The sequence below is a fragment of the Portunus trituberculatus genome, chromosome 43, assembly GCF_017591435.1.
Source record: "Portunus trituberculatus isolate SZX2019 chromosome 43, ASM1759143v1, whole genome shotgun sequence".
Lineage (NCBI taxonomy): Eukaryota > Metazoa > Arthropoda > Malacostraca > Decapoda > Portunidae > Portunus > Portunus trituberculatus.
This window is the reverse complement of record NC_059297.1, coordinates 7694192-7713987: the sequence shown is the minus strand read 5'-3', so window position 1 is coordinate 7713987 and position 19796 is coordinate 7694192. Positions and strand designations below refer to the sequence as shown.

At 38.1% G+C, this 19796-nt stretch overlaps 1 long non-coding RNA gene across 1 annotated transcript; it reads right to left on the bottom strand.

Annotated features, from left to right (window-relative positions):
- Positions 1-518: 518 nt before the first annotated feature.
- Positions 519-18712, bottom strand: LOC123518168. Its single transcript, XR_006678695.1, has 2 exons — positions 17682-18712; positions 519-590 (listed from the first exon to the last, which is right to left on the bottom strand). It is a non-coding gene; the product is annotated as an uncharacterized LOC123518168 (long non-coding RNA).
- Positions 18713-19796: the final 1084 nt, after the last annotated feature.

The window sequence follows — 19796 nt, the reverse complement described above, 5'->3', positions numbered from 1 at the left end:
GATCCTGGGAGCAGCCCACTGCCAGGAGAGGGAGCCGTCCGCTGCCTGGGACATACGCGTGTCACTAGTTTTAGCTTCAAGGGTAGCATTAGGCAGACCGTAGTTCCTTAGGTGCGTAGTTGATCACTGCAGGAGAGGATACAACACCCCGTGCCCTAGGGGGTGGGTCCCAGACGTAGATATCCCGGGGCTGGACCGACTCCCCTGGGTTGGCGGCGGTAATGCTCCATCCTTCTGGTCTTGGTTTGGCATCTTGATTTCAAGAACACTGTATAATTTTGTTTATCTTTAATTCAAACCTTCCAGTCAACCTTAAGGCGTAGCAGAAAGAGATTATGATAATTTAAGTTTTTATTTTTGTTTTATCTTAGTCATGTTTTATTGCTCACAACTTCATAGATCTATAAACCTTCTTTCTGATTAAATTCAATCCCATCATTCGGTTAGAAACTTAATATTGAGCAAATTTTCCCCTTTAGAAATTTTAATGTACGAACATTTCCACACACACACACACACACACACACACACACACACACACACACACACACACACACACACACACACACACACACACACACACACACACACTACCGATTCTATCACTTAATTTAGGTTGCGATGAAACACCTGGGCTGTTGAGGAACACTGATGATGCCGCTTAAGTACCTTTCGCAGGATGAGAGAGAGAGAGAGAGAGAGAGAGAGAGAGAGAGAGAGAGAGAGAGAGAGAGAGAGAGAGAGAGAGAGAGAGAGAGAGAGAGAGAGAGAGAGAGAGAGAGAGAGAGAGAGAGAGAGAGAGAGAGAGAGAGAGAGAGAGAGTATTATGATAATGAGAATGATAGTGAGACATGAGGACATAAGTAGAAAAAAATACAAAAAGATGATAATAAAAGCAGTGAGTGTAGTATACTTGTGATGGCGTTGAATGTGGCGTGTTGAGCTGTAGCAGCAGTATTGGTGTAGTCTGTGATAGTGTCGTGTTAGTGATACTGGGATAGGTTGTCGCGATGCATGGAAACGAATGGTACGGCGTGGAAGTGGTGTGGAGTATGTGTTATGGTCGTGTCATTGGCAGTGGAACAGCTGTGGGAGTGTTGTGGTTGCAGCAGTGGTAGTGATGTAGCCGTGACAATAGTAGTGGTATGGTAGTGGAAGTGGTGAGTCTGTGATAGTAAGTAGTGTGGTCATGAAAGTGATCAAGGCAGTGATAGGGCAATAAGGTGCGTGGCGACATGAGCAAGTGAGGAACGAGCTCATGACGCCGGGTGGCATCATCAGCTGTCAAGGAGCAGGATACGGAGAAGGAGGAGGAGAGACAAAATAGTTTTAAGGAGTGCAGTAAAGAGATAGCGGGGAGGGGGAATCAAGAGAAGAGAGTGGACCTGAAATGGAAAAGAAGATAAGAGAAAAAGGTTAAACAGATGTGTAGATGGGAGGGAGGGCGGGAGGGGCAGGAGGCATGGGTGTGAGGGTCAGGGGGAAAGGGAAGGTGTAGGTGGAAATTATTCTGGGCTGTGCTGTTCCTACCAGTACAAATATGTGATACATTTTTATGTCACTCCTAAGGGAACATCTGGGCAAAGCATGACGTCACTCGGTGCAAATTGAACATCAAATACAATGGAGAAAGCAGCAAAAACACCAAAACATTTAATGTATCATATAATCATTTGAAAAAAAAATTAAATATATATATGTATGATAGGTTGAAAATATTAATCATAAAGCTGGAAAATTCAAAAGTTCACAGAAACATTCCTAGTGACGCCATATTTGTTTCCAAAGTCCGCGTTCGAAGGACTTACTCAGACATTCCGGAGGGACGTTCACGGGTTAATCACAATGCTCCTTACCTTTGACGTCATAGAAGTGGAAGTATTTGATTGAACCGTGAATGTTGACCGGGGTTACCGAGACAGTCCCTCCACCACGTTCTTTTGGCAGACATTCTATGCTTCAGAAAACAAAAACCATGTGATATCTTCAGCGTGACTCCATTCATAGGTTAAGGCAAAGAGGTGATCCATATGTACAAAACTATGTATGTGATAGGAAGACACAGGATGACGGTGGCGTGTTAAGCTTAAGATACAAATAACAGTTTATCCCTCTACTAGAAACTAACACACCTAGGGTTAAATACGTAATAACACACAATACTTATCAGCTATCACAAAATCAATTGGAATGAATGTATACGTAAAGTCAAGTGTATCTTCTAAAACTAAATTGGGATAATAGGTTATTTCTACTTATTAGACAAACCTGTTAATATTAAAACAAGTACTTTTAGCTCTGTAGGTTAGCTCTAACATTAGCTATGGATAATGGGGAGAGGGAGAAGATCAAGATATATAGAAAGTAATAGACCCGAAGGATGTTGAAAGATTTGACAGAAAGGAAAACATAAATGGAAAAAAAAAGAACAATTCATGTGTTAAAAGGGAACGTCAGATAATCAAATACAAATGAGAATATTATCAGAGACATGAAAGCTGCAAATAAGTACAAAATAAATAAAGCTACATAAAACAGTGGTTGATTGAAGGAGAGTGAAGAATGAAGGGAAAACAAGTAGGAGATAAAAGTAGTCATCATCATCATCATCATTTTCGCCTGATTTGAGTTTAAATATTAAAGAAAAGGGAAAAACATCAAGTAGATTAAACGAAAGAAAAAAGAAAGAAAGAAGGAAAAGCAAAAATTTCAAATAACAAGAGAGAATAAAGAGAGTAATAGAGAAAAGAAAGAAAAAACATCACAAACAGAAAACTATTACAGGCAAAAAAAAAAAAAAAAAAAAAAAAAGAAAGAAAGAAAGAAAGAAAAGAAAAAGAAAGATAGACAGGTCACAACCAAAGGAGATGCGGCAACAAAATCATGACAAAGCAGTGAGCCACGACTCGGGTCACCCTCCTCACACAGAGGCTAACAGACCCGCTGACGTGATGGAGCAAGGCACACCCACCACTCCCACACTCCCTTCACTGACCCCTAACTTACACCCTCACTCCTCCCATATAGACCTTCCTCTCACCTTCCCACATTAAATCATACATGAACCTTCTTCTTGTCTTCTTGAGATGAACACCAGACTTGTATTAATAGCAAAATCAACTAACAATAATAACTTCACCACATCCATCACGACGATATTAAAAAGTAAACAATGTGTTTGGCCAAATCAAATCAAAACAAAACTAAGTGCAGTACACACACACAAACACACACACACACACACACACACACACACACACACACACACACACACACACACTGCACTCTCTACATTCTTTTCATTCACTGAAAGGGTAATCAGGATCAAAAGTCGCGTAACCTAACTTGCTCACTTCTACTGTACGAGTATCTTTCCAATCAATTTTAGGTCCGCTCACTGATCTGTTAAGAGTGTATAGACTGTCAAGTTAGGTTAAGAGACTGTCAGCAGATCAGTGAACTTAAAATTAAAAGAAAACCCGTATCTCAGTGGATGTGAGAGGAAAAAGGTTGCACGATATATGACTCTGACTACTTAGAATAGGAAGCAAGAACGGGATGGTGAAGGGAGTGTGCAAGGAAGGTCTGCCGAGCTTCCTCATTTCATGGGACTACTATGAGGCATACTTTTTTATAAAACCCAAGGAGTTGAGAGTCACGTGATGTCCAATGAAGGCGTATAGATCATTAAGTCTACTTTTATGCATGTTTAAATTTAAGAGAAGAAAATAACGAGGAACTGATTGATGAAAGAGAGAGAGAGAGAGAGAGAGAGAGAGAGAGAGAGAGAGAGAGAGAGAGAGAGAGAGAGAGAGAGAGAGAGAGAGAGAGAGAGAGAGAGAGAGAGAGAGAGAGAGAAATATATAGAAGTTAAAAAAAAAAAAAAAAAGATCTACGACGATAAGCAGGTATGATGTGATTGTAAAGAACTGTCGGGAAAATGAAAACAGATAGAGATAAATTGATACATAAAGTAAAAAATAAAGTTCAGTGTGGGAGGGAAATATTAAGCGAGCAAATGAAAGAAACGGGAAAAGTAGAAATGAGGGGAAGGAAAGGGAAAATCAGGATGGGGAGTGAATGTCTACATCCATATGAGCGAAGAAATTGAAAGGAAACTAACGAAGAAAATAATGGACGTGTGTAAGCGAGAGATATTTCTAAGGGAAGAAAATGTCAAGAGTTTAAAGTTTGATGAAAGAATGAGAAATTGAAGAGAAAGGAAATATACAACTTTTGATAGAAAATCAAAAGAAAAAAATTGAATAATAAAAAAAAAAATGTAGAGTAGCAAGTAAAACAACAACTAATATAAAAAAGAAAAGGCTTGAAATGAACAAAAAGATAATAGATATAAAAGAAAGGCAAGACCGGAATGAACTGACATGATAGTAACAAAATGAAAAAAAAAAAAACGAATGACTTCAAAAGATAGTTAACACTTGAGAAAAAAAAATCAGATAAGGAAGATTATGAAAAAAAGAACACTTAGGAAGGACTGGGAGAATATATATATATATATATATATATATATATATATATATATATATATATATATATATATATATATATATATATATATATACAAACAGAAAAGATGAAAGTGACATAGCAAGACAGAAGTTAATGGTTAACACAGGAAAAAGAATGAATAAGGTAGATAGATTAATGACATGACCAATTTATGTAATAATGCTCGCTTTTAAGAATTATTAGTATTTACTACTATGCATTTCCTGTTAAAATCTTTACTGTTAAGACCATAATTACTGCTAATGTAAGAGGTTGTGAACACCAGTGGATATTGTAAGCACACACACACACACACACACACACACACACACACACACACACACACACACACACACACACACACACACACACACAGTTAAGAACAAAATTTCACCACCACATCAAAGCTTATATGAAAGTGATATATGAACGTTCTTAAGGAAACAGGGGAGAAAAATAGAGAGAAAATAACGCAAAAAAAAAAAAATACATAGTTTATTGTATAAGTAATACACGCCATCACGAGTGTTGCCCCGCGGCACGCCACACCAACGCACCGCCACTCCACTCTGTACTGCATCTGCCACGTGCACATTGACACGACAATCTAAATGAACAGAACACTCGCAAATGCCCAGCTCACTCAACTACACTTGCTTCTTTTCTTTGTTTGCCTTTCTTTCCTACAATGACAAACTTTATAAAATAAATACAACACTTTTTTCGTCTTCTTGAGCAAACATCCTTTTTCATTTATTTTATTTTTTTCTAATCTACACAATCTATTTTTCTTATGTTCGACTACGTTTCTTTTAGTATGTACTTACTGTAATAGTGATCCCACATACATTAATATTTTCCTCTCCTTCATTCAGATCCTCTCTCTGACCAATCCCGCGAAATGTCTCACACAATCTTCTCTGTTCATGTCTCCTCCTCACCTCTCACACGGACCTTACCTCAGCCACCATCACCAACAACAATACAAACACCGCCACCACTAATACCACCACCACCACCACCACCACACATCTTGTCTCAGACCATAAACCGATGAAAACAAAGATACCAATACTATCAAGCCACCCACTTGAAAAACTAAATGAATTCCTTCATTCCTTTCCTTTGACCAACATGAATGGCAAGGTTATCTTTTTCCTAAAGAACAATGAACAGGTAAACAATCAAGGAAAAATCTATATAAAGAATTCCCTTGATAGAAAAAAAAAAAAAACTGTGAAGCTCCATGGCAGGTGAAAACTAGTTAGAGATTCAGTGAAGAAGGAGGAAGAAGATAAGGTGGATGGGAATAGGGAAGAACATTATGCACAAGCACATGATTAATAATATATGTGCCAGTGTGATCATTGTCTTCGTCATTATCAAGTAACTAGATAAAGAAAAAAATAAGCAAACGTAAAACAACGGCAAATAGGAATGACTGAGGTGGACAGGTGTTAACATCATGTAGTGTTGCTAAATACAGGAACGGGTGCTTCTTTGAGACAGGTCTGTGGGTAGACAGGTGGATAACTGGACAGAATTGCGATGGACGACTGGGCAGGGAGCAGGATGGCGGGGCTGGGTGGGAGGGAGGGCGGGAGGGAAGACAGACAGGTGGGAGGGAGAGAACAAGGCGGGAGGTGGTTCCATGTTAAGCTCAGAGACTAAGAAGTTGCATATAGGCGAGTAGGGAGTTGAAAAATAGAAATCAATGACAGCAGAAGTGTAGAATGGGAGAAAAGGTGTAAATAGTCATAAGTAGTACAGGAGGGATAAATAGGCCTTAAGACGGAGCGGGCAGGTGAGGGGCAGCAGGTAGGGAGGACTGATGGTGCTAATTAGTACTCAGGTATGCCCGACACAACACCGCTATGGAGCTTTGTCAGTTATCAAGAACCGTGCCTTGCCCCTCGCTGTCTGGCGGCCGCGTGGCTAGACTTTATCCCTTCACATGCACACGCACATCCATCTACCCACCAACACACACACACACACACACACACACACACACACACACACACACACACACACACACACACGCACACACACACACATACAGGGACACGCACAAAAACTCAGCTATGTGTTTTATTAAGGAGTCTTAGTTGTAAGGGTTCTGAGGTCGGTTGGAGTAGGAGAGGTGAACACACCGAAAACATCTGAACCAAAAAAAAAAAAACCATTTACCAAAAAGAAATTATGTATAGAGAAAACATCGTATGAATGTAAGAGTAAATAAAATCATAAACCAATGCATAATTATTAGTAAAACAACAGAAAAGTCACCAGTATAGATCACACAAACATATACCAGGAAAAGCGCCGGATTAAAGGGAAACCCAAGATGTAATTCTAAAAAAGTGAGTGAAAAGTATTACACAAATTAAGCGAAAATTGCTATATATATATATATATATATATATATATATATATATATATATATATATATATATATATATATATATATATATATATATATATATATATATATATAAAAGGAGGTCTGCTCGGCTCTTCTACTCCGCCAGTGATAATCAATAACCAGCTTTTCATCCTCTCTCATGTAGCTGTTAGGTGGAGTGATCCACAGCTCCGCCCAACAGAGTAATAACAAGAGAGGAGGGAAAGCAGCAAAACCTAAGGTGTAAGATTAGCTCCTAAGTCCTTATACATTAAGAAAATCGTTAAGACTAGCTCGTAAGTTAATCTATGGTTCTGAAGCAAGTTTAACTCCTAAGTGGGCAACTTTGGTCGTAATTTAGTTCGTAAGTTAGGTTTAAGGTCCCCAACTTAGGCTCTGTAGTCGATAGATGCGTACCTCTCAGTCTACGTTAAGCTAAGTCAACATGAGTTTGTGAATAAGACCAGTGCTAGAAGTTAGTTCAGCTGACGTGGTCACCTCGGTGCCACCCTGAGGACCCGCCGCCCGCCGGGCTCACATCGCCACTGTGAGGACGGCGGGCGTGCGTGGGTGTGTCTGTGCGTGTGCGTGTACATGTGCGTGTGTATGTGCATATGAGTGTCTCCCTGGGGTGTGCCTCGAGGTGCAGCAAGCAAACGAAAACGCACATACCGACGCGCAACAAGTTAAGTTTAGCGTCCTCGCACAAATTTTCCTGACTGGTAGTAGGTGACGGTGCGTTGAAAAGAGGCCTGAAGCACTCCACCACTGACCCTCTCTTGGCCCCTCTCCCCGGGAAAGCCTGATGAAACTATATCCCTTGCTGCCAAAGCCTTCCCTCATACCACTAAACTCTCTCTTACAAATCACATTCCGTACTTTTCCTTCATCCTGCGTAATGTCTACAACACCTGCTTCCTTCATGACGTTTCTGCTCCATTAGGTTTTCACAGATATGGAAACCTTCCCATTTGTCTCATTTCCCCCCCCCCCCTAACCGTTTCCCTTTCCGCAAAGTCTTCCTTCCGCATTTATTTTCCCTCCATCTCAACTCATAACTTTTCGACAGGCATTCCCGGATCCCTTCGCCGTAATATTTTTTTTTATTTTCTTTATTCGTTCTTATGACAGGAAAGAACAGATATCCAAAAAATAAATAAAAAAAGTTAACCTATAATATGGATTTCTGTTATTTTTCTAACTTTTCTTGTACATTGTTACATATCAAAATTCCTTTCTGAATCATTTATTTTGCTATTTATCGTTTAGTCTCGTTCTCCATATTATTAGTATTCATATACGTTATTCCTTTCAACTTTTAGTATGATCTTAGTTTCTTTTTTTTTTCTCTTCGTTTATTGTTCTTCACGCTGCTGCTGCCGCTGATGTTTGGGTGTGGGCGTGACGCAGGGGATGTGTGGGGTCCTGCTTACTTGGTTTATTTGTCTGGGGAACAGCTTAAGCTTTATTATGAAGGTAAGGGATACAGAGACGTGGAGGCGATGAGTTAGCGATATAACTAACCCGGCGTGTGTGTGTGTGTGTGTGACAGAGAGAGAGAGAGAGAGAGAGAGAGAGAGAGAGAGAGAGAGAGAGAGAGAGAGAGAGAGAGAGAGAGAGAGAGAGAGAGAGAGAGAGAGAGAGAGAGAGAGAGAGAGAGAGAGAGAGAGAGAGAGAATGCCGAACAGTGTTTTACCTCTTTTACATTCTTTTCATTCATGTTTAAAATAAAAAAAAAAGAAAAGAAAACATATCAAGTTGTGATGGTTGCATGATATAATAATTTCCTTCCTTTCTAGTCACACCATCGTGCTATGAAAAATTAACTGAAGAAAAGAGAGGAAAACGATGAAAAAAAAAAAAGTGTACTTCATGAAACAGCAACAGACCACAAACTGCACACAGAGATAGAAGATAAGGCAAACCGAGAAAATAATGAAAAGAATGCGTGGATATTAGGTATGGCTGGGTATGGCTGGGAACGGTTTAGTATAGATCTAATGATGTGTGACAAGTATGTGTGCTGCGGATACGGCGTGTGTGGGAGTTGTGCTAGGTATTCAAGTATTTCTGGGTGTAGGTATATGCAAGTGTTGGGGACGTACAGGTATATGGGAAGCGTCATTCGTCTGCAGGTGTCTTAATTAACATTCTGGGTCATCAGGGAGAAAGTCTGTCCTTGTGATAATGGTAAGAGTGGACTGGATATAACATCAGGTACTATACATATATACATACTAAACACATACATGCATAAATAAAACCATTTATAAATACGTTAACTCTATATAGCTGTGGTGTTCTACTATATACCTGTTTTGGAATGGGTTGGCGGTGTATATTAGTAATGCCGCCCTATAACAACTGTGAAGCTGTGATTGTTTAAAGAAAAATATATATACCTACGCACTCCTATAAAGATAATATAAATCAAGGCTGTGAGGGGACGACGCCATCTCCTGCCTGCACTGCTTCCTGATTGGCTAATCCACCTGCGAGGAATAACCAATCACTGAAGATTTAGTTTTATTACCATTTCTTTTTAACCTCTGGCTTTATATTTTTTTTTTTCTTTTGCTGACTGGCTAGTTTGATCTATCTACAAATAGTCTATCAGTGAACGAGTATAAGTTACCTGTTAAGTAATTATTATTATTATTATTATTATTATTATTATTATTATTATTATCATTACTATTATTTTCTTATTATATAACTACGTGTTTTCTATGATAACAGTTTTTCTTACATTATTTTTTTTCTAACGATTTGCAATGCACTATTTGACCCGTGTGTGTGTGTGTGTGTGTGTGTGTGTGTGTGTGTGTGTGTGTGTGTGTGTGTGTGTGTGTGTGTGTGTGTGTGTGTGTGTGTGTGTGTGTGTGTGTGTGTGTGCATCAACGCTTTTGTTCAGCGGTCATCATCATGGCGTAGCAAGCAATAACAACCCTTTGATATCAAACCTGAAGAGTGACCTTATCTTACCTTGCTATCTATCTGGTCACCAGGTTAAACAATTATAAATAATAATATATAGTAATGTAATATATCACCTTTTTTCTTATTTGGTTCAGATTGCGTGACTATTCTAACGTACATACGTGTGTGTGTGTGTGTGTGTGTGTGTGTGTGTGTGTGTGTGTGTGTGTGTGTGTGTGTGTGTGTGTGTGTGTGTGTGTGTGTGTGTGTGTGTGTGTGTGTGTGTGTGTGTGTGTGTGTGTGATTTGTTTGTTGACCACTGCATTACGAAGCTGTCGTTTTTTCTCTCAATGTATTACAGCTTTAATGAACATCAATTTGACAGAAAAATATAGATAACATTACTTTATTAATTCATTATATTATTACTATTATCAGTCATTATTTTTATTATTATTATTATTATTATTATTATTACTATCATTACCTTTACTCTCATTAAACATGGTCTTAAATTGATAGTTGCTGCAGTGTTGTTATTGTTGTTATCCTTCCTGGTGCTGCTCTGGTTGAGTTAATTTTACTTGCGCTTTTTCAAATGTATACGCCTTACTTATTAACATAAAGAGTATTATTTCATTCTTATTAGTAATACTTTACTTACTAATAGTACCATAAGTTCCCAATATATGATTTCCTTGTAATGCTTGTTTGTAACTTTTGTGAGTTTTCCGCGACTTCTTTTTCCTGGTCCTCGTCATGGTCCTCCTTCCCTCCCTCGTGCTCACTGTGACAGCCCACCGACACTCCTTTCCATTGACGCGCCCAATCCCGCCCCTGTTGCCAAAACTGACGCGCTTTATGGTGACAAGGATTTTCTTCACCTCTCCTCCCTTTCGAAATTCTCTCCAACACAGGCGCCCAACTCATTATCTTTGTCTCTCTCACCATGCCCCAGATTCTCTGCCTGGTGTTCGCTGCTCACTCACTCATTCCTCTCTGAACAAGACGATTTAGGCGCCCATGCATGTGTCTCTATATACCGTTTGATTCTCTCTTGTTTATGTCTCTTATGCCTCTCCTTGCCAGTTAAAAGGCGCCCAAAAATGTATGTCTCTGTCTCTGTTTTATTTCTGGTTTACTTGTCTCTGTGTCTAGAGCTCATTCTCCATGCGCCCTGACTCTATTCTTATCTCATTTTTTTGTGTATTGATGGTGTTTTCTCCCTCCTATCTTGCTCAGTCCACCCAGAAGCCAGCGCCCCGCTAATGTCTTTTGGTTCTTTGTAGCTCGTTTTGTCTCCCATTAGTGATTCTTTCCCAACCAACATGCCTCCAGGCGCCCCTGCATTCCTCCCTCATTCCTTCCCTTGCCTCGTGTCATGCTTCCTCCTCGCCTCGCTCATCTGGACTTTATCTACCTGTTTCTTTAAGTTAGTAGGTATTCAGGATGTGTCTGCTGTCCTTTTTAGTCATACTTATTGCCCGTTTTTAATGTACAAATCTGTGTTGTTGTTTTGTTCTTGTATAGCTATGTAGGTGATTGTCTTTGCAGTACAAGTTATTATTAATTCAAAGTCTCATGCATTACCAAGTCTATGCAGTCACTCAAGTGGTTTTATTTTCTTTATATTCCTTCTTTTTCACTTTGCCATCTCTTTTAAAACTTGCTACCCTTGACAGTAATCCGTCCTTGTCTGTGTATTTCTTTCCCCTTTCCTTTTTTTTTTTTTTTCTTCTTCAAGTCACACCGTCATACTTGTGGCCATAATAAGTTGCACGGGAGGGCCATGACGATTGCCTTTAGTTACTCTTCACCTACTAGTTTACTGAGAAGCTATAAACATGATTTCTATCGTTATTCTTTTTATTGCTATGTTTTTTAAGCATATTTTCGTAGATATAAATGGAAAGGAATCAATTACATACTGCTGCTTATGACGATAAAGAGAGAGAGAGAGAGAGAGAGAGAGAGAGAGAGAGAGAGAGAGAGAGAGAGAGAGAGAGAGAGAGAGAGAGAGAGAGAGAGAGAGAGAGAGAGAGAGAGAGAGAGAGAGAGTGTGTGTGTGTGTGTGTGTGTGTGTGTGTGTGTGTGTGTGTGTGTGTGTGTGTGTGTGTGTGTGTGTGTGTGTGTGTGTGTGTGTGTGTGTGTGTGTTATGGAAGACTCTGGAATGGATTTAATTGATGGGAAGAAGTCATGTTTATAAGTAAGCGGTGGATTCTATGAGTGATAAAAGGGGTGACGTGGTACGGTAAAATACTGTTTTATTAAAGTAGGATGAAAGAGCGCCAGACATCAGGGTAAAGGGATGGATGGTGTGGGCAACAAGCATACCCGAGGAAATAACACATACATTAATTCAGAATCACAACACTAACACAGACCAAGGTAACATAACAGAGAACAAAGTAAATCTACAAATATCTCGGAGTAATAAACAAGACAAATGGAGAAATAGGTAGACTGATTCTACATAAAAGAACAAATTTTCACCATTAAGCCATAGCAAAACAACAAAACATCGAACATAATAGATCTGCGGACACACACAAATAATAAACAAAACAAAGGAAAGACACATAGACTGACAGTTACTCTCCCATCAACGAAGAGGAAAGAAAAAGAAGCGAAAGAATCATGTTCAGTCCAATATAAATACACTAGAGTTACAGAGAAACGCGTGCCAATTGCGAGAACAGAAAATTGCATTAGCAACGTACCCTCATCCCGGATCCGTCCCCTCGGGTTCTGGCCAGCCGAGGGGAGGAAACTGGAGAGGGTGAGGTGAGGGAAAGAAAGATGGAAAAATAAGAGAGAGGGTAAAAACATCCAAATATATATGTATAAAAAGAGTCTCAAATTTGGACTATCACGGACTTTACCTGTCGGAAAAGCATTTAGGTGTGTTATTAAGGGAGCTTGAAACTGTCCATACAAGACATTCCTCGGCAAACCTAACCAAAGAGGCGCAGTGGTGCGTGTGAGGATGTGCGTAAGCGTGCCTGTCACCGGCCACGTGTGTGTGTGTGTGTGTGTGTGTGTGTGTGTGTGTGTGTGTGTGTGTGTGTGTGTGTGTGTGTGTGTGTGTGTGTGTGGAGAAGAATGGCGACTTATAAAAGCTGTGCCAAACATCTCTGTGCCCCAGGAATAAAAAAAAAAAAAAAAAGTAAGAAGAAAGGAACAATGAAAGGAAATAGATAGATACAGAGAAATAAGAAAAGAGAGAAGAACAAAGAAGAATGACATTAATAAAACGATGAAACGTATGATAAAAAAAAAACGAGAAATGGAAAATAAATCAATCAAAAAGAGAAAATCACTTCTAACAATCACGTATTAATAATCAGTATTAGCTCGTAGCATGCTTTATTATAAAACATATTGCCTTAAAATTGCATCCAATACAAAGTTACTAACGTCATCACCTTTTTTTTTTTTATATATTAGGGAAAGGAGAGAAACGACTGTATCATTTTGTCAGTATAAGGGACCAAAGAAAAAATCAAGTTGCGAAGGAGGAAGAAAGTATAACAATAAGAAAATGATAATGCTATTTTATTCAGTATTATGTGTTCTTTTAATCATATTATTTATCTATACATCAAAGAAAATGAAAGGTGCCAATGCGATGGAAGAGATTAATTAGTGTATACATACTTTTCCTGTGTTTGTGTGTGTGTGTGTGTGTGTGTGTGTGTGTGTGTGTGTGTGTGTGTGTGTGTGTGTGTGTGTGTGTGTGTGTGTGTGTGTGTGTGTGTGTGTGTGTGTTTCCTTCACACGTAGACTTTTTTATCATTACCTGAGTTACGGAAAACATTTGTAGAATTATATATTGTTTAATGCCAACAACATTAGCAACAATAATAATAACAAGTTTTTTCAGAGTATCAGCTGCGGTGATACAATGATAAGGTGATCATAAAGAGGCCGACAAAAGTGTTGCATACTGCTAACAATATTAAAACAACACCTGCAGGCATAAAAAAAAAAAAAAAATACTAGAAACAACAGAGAAATAGATGGAAAAGAATAACCATGGGTTTACTAACACACAGGAATAATACGATGAGAGAAAGAAAAGAAAATACAACGAAAAGCGAGAGGAAAGTGTTCACTACAAGAATGAAGCTAACAGAAAAAGATAGTACAACCATTTGACTTCACGTGGAATCACATAAAAAAAAAAAAACTATAAAAAAATGCAGGGAAAAAGTAAAACAAGAAAAAGTGAGCCCTCAAAAAGCTCAATACCAGAATAACGATACCTAGAAACGGTACCATTATTAGACTTAATGTGGAATTATGCAGAAGAGAAGAAAGAGACAAAACACCTCTGTTGATTAATATAAAAGAAGAAAGGAATGTACCCTGAAAAAAAAGTGTTAAAAAATAGAAAATATACGGAGTTTGATGTTAGAAAATTTAAGGTTTTCCTTTGATGGTAGTTCTTACTCAAAAAAGAAAACAAAAAAAGAAAAAGCGGAAACAGAAAATAGTATAAGAATGAAGAAGTAGAAAAGGAGAGATAAAAAAAAAAGAAAAAAAAAAGTTGGTCGATATTTCCAAGAAGGGAGGTGATGATTCACGTTCGGTTTCCTGGAAGACATGGCTAAAGGTTCGCACTGAAAGATTAAAGTCTCCGGCAATGGTGATAAAGCAACGGATTTAGCACAACACATCTCATCCACGAGGAACGATACATAGAGCTAGATAAAGCCATGATGATACGCTGATGATACAGAAATGCAAATACATACAAACCAGCTATTAGAAGTGCTACATCAAGCTGAATAAAAACAAATCAATAGACAATTCAGCCACTAGGAGTTACACCCTGCTGGATAAAGCCGATTAAGGTCCATAAAGCTAATGAGACATACACACTATCTGTTAAAGCAGTTACACAATAATGGATTAAATTAATTTCAGACAAATTTCAGCCAATAGAAGAGTTACAACATGCTGAATAAACGCGATTAAAATACACAAAGCTAATCAGTCACACACACTATCCGTTAGAAGCGTGACACTGTGATAGATAAAGCTAGGTAAGGAACAAAATTAATTAGGCATATACCAGCCATTTGGAGAGTTACACCGTGCTCGGTAAATCCATTCAAAACCTATTAAACCTTATCCAACACACTGAAACATACACACACACACACACACACACACACACACACACACACACACACACACACACACACACACACACACAAACACCCGTAAGAAGAGTTACACCGCTTTGGATAATTTAAGCCCATTTAAGCCCCGTAAAGCCAATCAGACACACACCAGCCACCAAGCGAGTTACACCATGCTGGATAAAGTCAAATGAGAAACATAAAGCTAAATACATGTACGTCAGCCTAATGGAGTTATATCGAGTTGGGTTCTAAAGCCAAATAACCGACATAAATCCAACGAGACATAAACCAGCTATTAATTAGGAGGGTTATATCAGGCTTGATATAGGCAATTAGGACATATAAAGCCAAACACCAGTCACAAAGGGCAATAAAGTGCTGGGTAAAGCCACTTAAGACTGAGTGTGTATTTGAGTGAATAAAACTAGTTAAGACGAAGAATTAAAGGGACCACACTAGCCATTTGGAGTGTTATATCGAGCTAGTTGGATATAAGACTCAAATCAAGTACGTAAAGCCAAATCGGACATAAACCTGCCACTTAAGGCATTGCACCGAGTTGCACGAAGCTATTCAAGACATATATGAAACCTATTAGACACATACTAGCCGTTGGAGTGTTACAACGAGCTGGATAAAGCCAATTAAGATATATAAATTTAATCTGACGCAGAGTAGTCACAAGAAGTTAAATAAGATACATAAAGCCACAAAAAAGCGTTACGTCGAAATAAATAAAAGTCAATAGGCATGCATACCGGTAAATAGCAGTGTTACATAGAGCTGTATAAAACCAATTTAGGCACGTAAAAACACATAATGTATAACAGCGAAATCTAGAAAATCATGAAAAAAAAAAGTAAAGTCAATTCAGATGTATACCACCAAATAAGAATGTTATGAGATGAGTAAAACCAACTTAGTGATATAAAGGAAGAAGAAAAGTTGCGCCGAGCTGGATGAACACAGTTGATAATAAGGGACCAAGTCAAATATAGTAAGTTAAACAAATTAGCCAAGGAATGAATACCAGAAAGAGAGAAAGAAAGGACACAAGTGATTATAAAAAGCGATAAAATGCAACTGTAACCAAAAGAAGGCTGCGATTGATGATTTTTTTTTTGATAAATGAATACTGCGTGAAGATGAAAGTTAGGTAAGAGAAAATGTGTGTGAATGATCTATCTCTATGTAGTATTAGAGTCAGTTTCGTAGGAGTAATAGTAATAGTGAAAAGAGTGTGAACATTAGCGGTCGTAGCAACAACAACAACAAAAAAAATAATGGTTGCTCTTATTGTCGTTGTAGAAGTAGTGCAAAATTTACTCGAATTTGAGACAAGGGACATTTGACAGACAAGATTAATAGGAATACTTAATACAAGGAGGGAAATCGCAATGTTGTTGTGTTAGTTTTGCAATGATGAACCGCCGACTACCATCAGTGGAAAGCAATACGGATGTGCGTGTGTGTGGAGGGAGGTGACAGTGATGGATGTGTGGCAATAGTGGTAACAATGAGTGTGGTGGTTGTAGAAGTAGTTATTGATGATTGTAAAATGATGAAGAAATGGATGATGGTGATGATGATGATAGTTTAAATTAAGTGTGAAGATGAGAAACGCGTGCTGATAGAAAGTGATGCTGATGAATAAAATGATGAAGACAATTTAAATCAAATGTGATGATAAAATAAATGAATGCATGCCGATGATGATGACTTTTATGATAATGATGATGGAAAAGACAATAAGGATGAGAACTGAATACGTGTAAGAGAAAATGCAACTAAAGTACAGTTAGTGTATATAGGAAGAACAGAATGATAATTACAGAACAGTGAATGATGATGATATTGATGATGATGATGATGATGATGATGATGATGATGACGTTAATTGACGACGATGACGACTAACTACCACGACGGTCCCGCAAAGACCCGGTGTGAACTTAGCTGCATAGTTAAATATAAATGTTTAGGTTATAAGAAGTCTAAGAAAAAAAAATGTTTGCTTTATGAAAAGATAACATTTAAATTTTCAAGGATAGTCACTTCCTTTTCTTTTTCTTTAATCGTTCTTAGGTACTTCTAGGGAATTTTAACTCAAATTTTTCGAATGTTGGTGACCTATTATTTTCTATATAATTATTCACACAGAACTTGTACACTCGACACCTCATCACAATTCATGTCACCACCACTACCATTGCAACATAAGGCACAAAAAGCATCCTTAATATTCCCCTAGCATCACCAAGCTCGCTTACCACCACACTACACACCACACTCCCCACCACTACCAAAATTATTTTCAACGTTACCACCACACAACCACCACCACCATCACAGTCGTCAATACAACCACGATTTCTGATGGTTACTGACACGACCATGAGCACCACCACCACCACCTATAACTTATACTTTCAGCACAATTACTACACCATCCTTCTGACTACTACTACTACTACTACTACTACTACTACTACTACTTCCACAACCACCATCACCACCTGGCCACAAACATAACCAACATTTTGTAATTTCCTAACTTTTTACAAGGTTAAGAAAAATCACACCTAACCACAAAACTCCACTAACGCAGTCACACATACATACACGTCACTACATTCCCCATCACTACGCAACTACACATCCTCACACACACACACACACACACACACACACACACAGCACGCATGGACATACACAGCACTGATAACTCTCTCACTGCTCTACTCGTAAGTGGTCTGCCAACACTCAGACGAATTCGAAAAGAAGGAACTAATGATAATATCCACATAAACATAAGATCAATTTTAGCACGTTAACAAAGTCTTCCTAAGTTTCAAAACTACTGAAGACTCTGCAGTTTAAAAGAATATCTAAAATTTATGTGATAGGAAAACATGAAATTATTGTTTTTAGCAGTGAGAGGTTAGCATTATTTACCCAGCATTGTAGGCCTTAAGATCGCCTTCCAATAAGCCTTATTCTCCTCCTTGTCTCTAGGGTAATAAGTCTTTATGGAATAAAGTCTTAGGCCTGCTGCTGCTGGCAAAAAACTTAAGAGCAAATGGGGAAAATGTAAGTAAGCATAGGAATAATAATCTTCAATAAAAATAGTGTTAATATAAAAAAAAATAACTAAAATTGCTGTCTGTGCGTATGTATGATGTTGCATGGTTTTATTTTCTTTATTTTTTTCTTTAGGATATGAGGCGAAGAGATGGATTAAGGAATGAATTAAATGAAGAACGCTGGAGTGAAAGATGACATAGAAGAAAATGGATAAATAAAAGTAAAAAGGAATAAAGAGAAAAAACATGGTTGGGAAAAGGTACGAATAAAGCTGAAAGGAAAAAAATAATAAAGAAGGAAAAAGGAAGATAAATGCATGTGTGTATCGTAAATAACAACAAAAGGCGAGAAATCAAAGTAAGAATGTCCATCGGGAAAATGAGACAAGGTCGTGGCGTGAGGCGAAGCAAAACACTAATAAGCACATATTGGAACAAAGACAACAGCGACAAGTAAGGAAAGAGAGGAATGAGAAAAACTGAGAATAGAAAAGATTACAACCATGATTAGTGACGGAAATAGTGTGTGTGTGTGTGTGTGTGTGTGTGTGTGTGTGTGTGTGTGTGTGTGTGTGTGTGTGTGTGTGTGTGTGTGTGTGAGAGAGAGAGAGAGAGAGAGAGAGAGAGAGAGAGAGAGAGAGAGAGAGAGAGAGAGAGAGAGAGAGAGAGAGAGAGAGAGAGAGAGAGAGAGAGAGAGAGAATGGTGCAGAAAAAAAATAAGACGAAAAGAGATTCTATTAATAACAATAATAATAAAAACAGTAGTAAAAGAATTTTTTTTTAATAGTAATTCAATCGCCGGCCTTGTCTCATTCCAGAAAAGATAAAAGAAAGTATCAAAACTAAATATTAAAAAAGAAGGTAGTGGTCCAAATATTTCAATTACTTATTCTTATCATGAATATTTTCTTTATTACTAATAGTTTTCAAAATCCATTTTTCGAAAGTCATCTAAAAGTTCGATTTTCCCTCCCACGAATAAAACTCACTAAAGGAAATATTGTTTTTAGCATTACATTTCACATTCAGGCCAATGAAACAAGTATACTGCGATAATACTCCTATATTTTTTTCAACATGTTTTTTTTTTTTCAGTCAAATGTAATTTTTACGTAAAAACATCCTAGAAAGATAAAGCCTTGTCGTTGTACATAATTGAAGGACGAGAAGGAGGAGGAAGAGGAAGAAGAAGAAGAAGAAGAAGAAGAAGAGGAGGAGGAGGAGGAGGAGGAGGAGGAGGAGGAGGAGGAGGAGGAGGAGGAGGAGGAGGAGGAGGAGGAGGAGGGAGAAGAGAAGGAGGAGGAGCAGGACAAGGAATAGGAAGAGAAGAAGAGAGATAAAATAGAGAACTTCAAACAATATAATTACATATGGTCTAAAAGAAAGAATGAGAGAAAGAGCGAAAGAAAGAAGGATAAGAAAAAAACAACAACAACAACAACAACAACAACAACAACAAGAATAACAAAGGGGGACAAAACAAGGAGCGTGTGTGTATATAAGAAGCAATTTACAAACCAAACACAAATAAAAAGAATGTGAGCAGCAGAAAAAAATGCACAATGCAGGAAAAACACAACAATAGCGGGAAGAAAAACAATAACAAAAGCATCACCAACAAGAACAACATATACAGACAAAAGCAAATATCCTAACTAGAGAAAGAAGAAGAAAAATAAGAATGTAAAAGGAGACAAAGCAGAAATAAAATAACAAGAAAAGAAAAG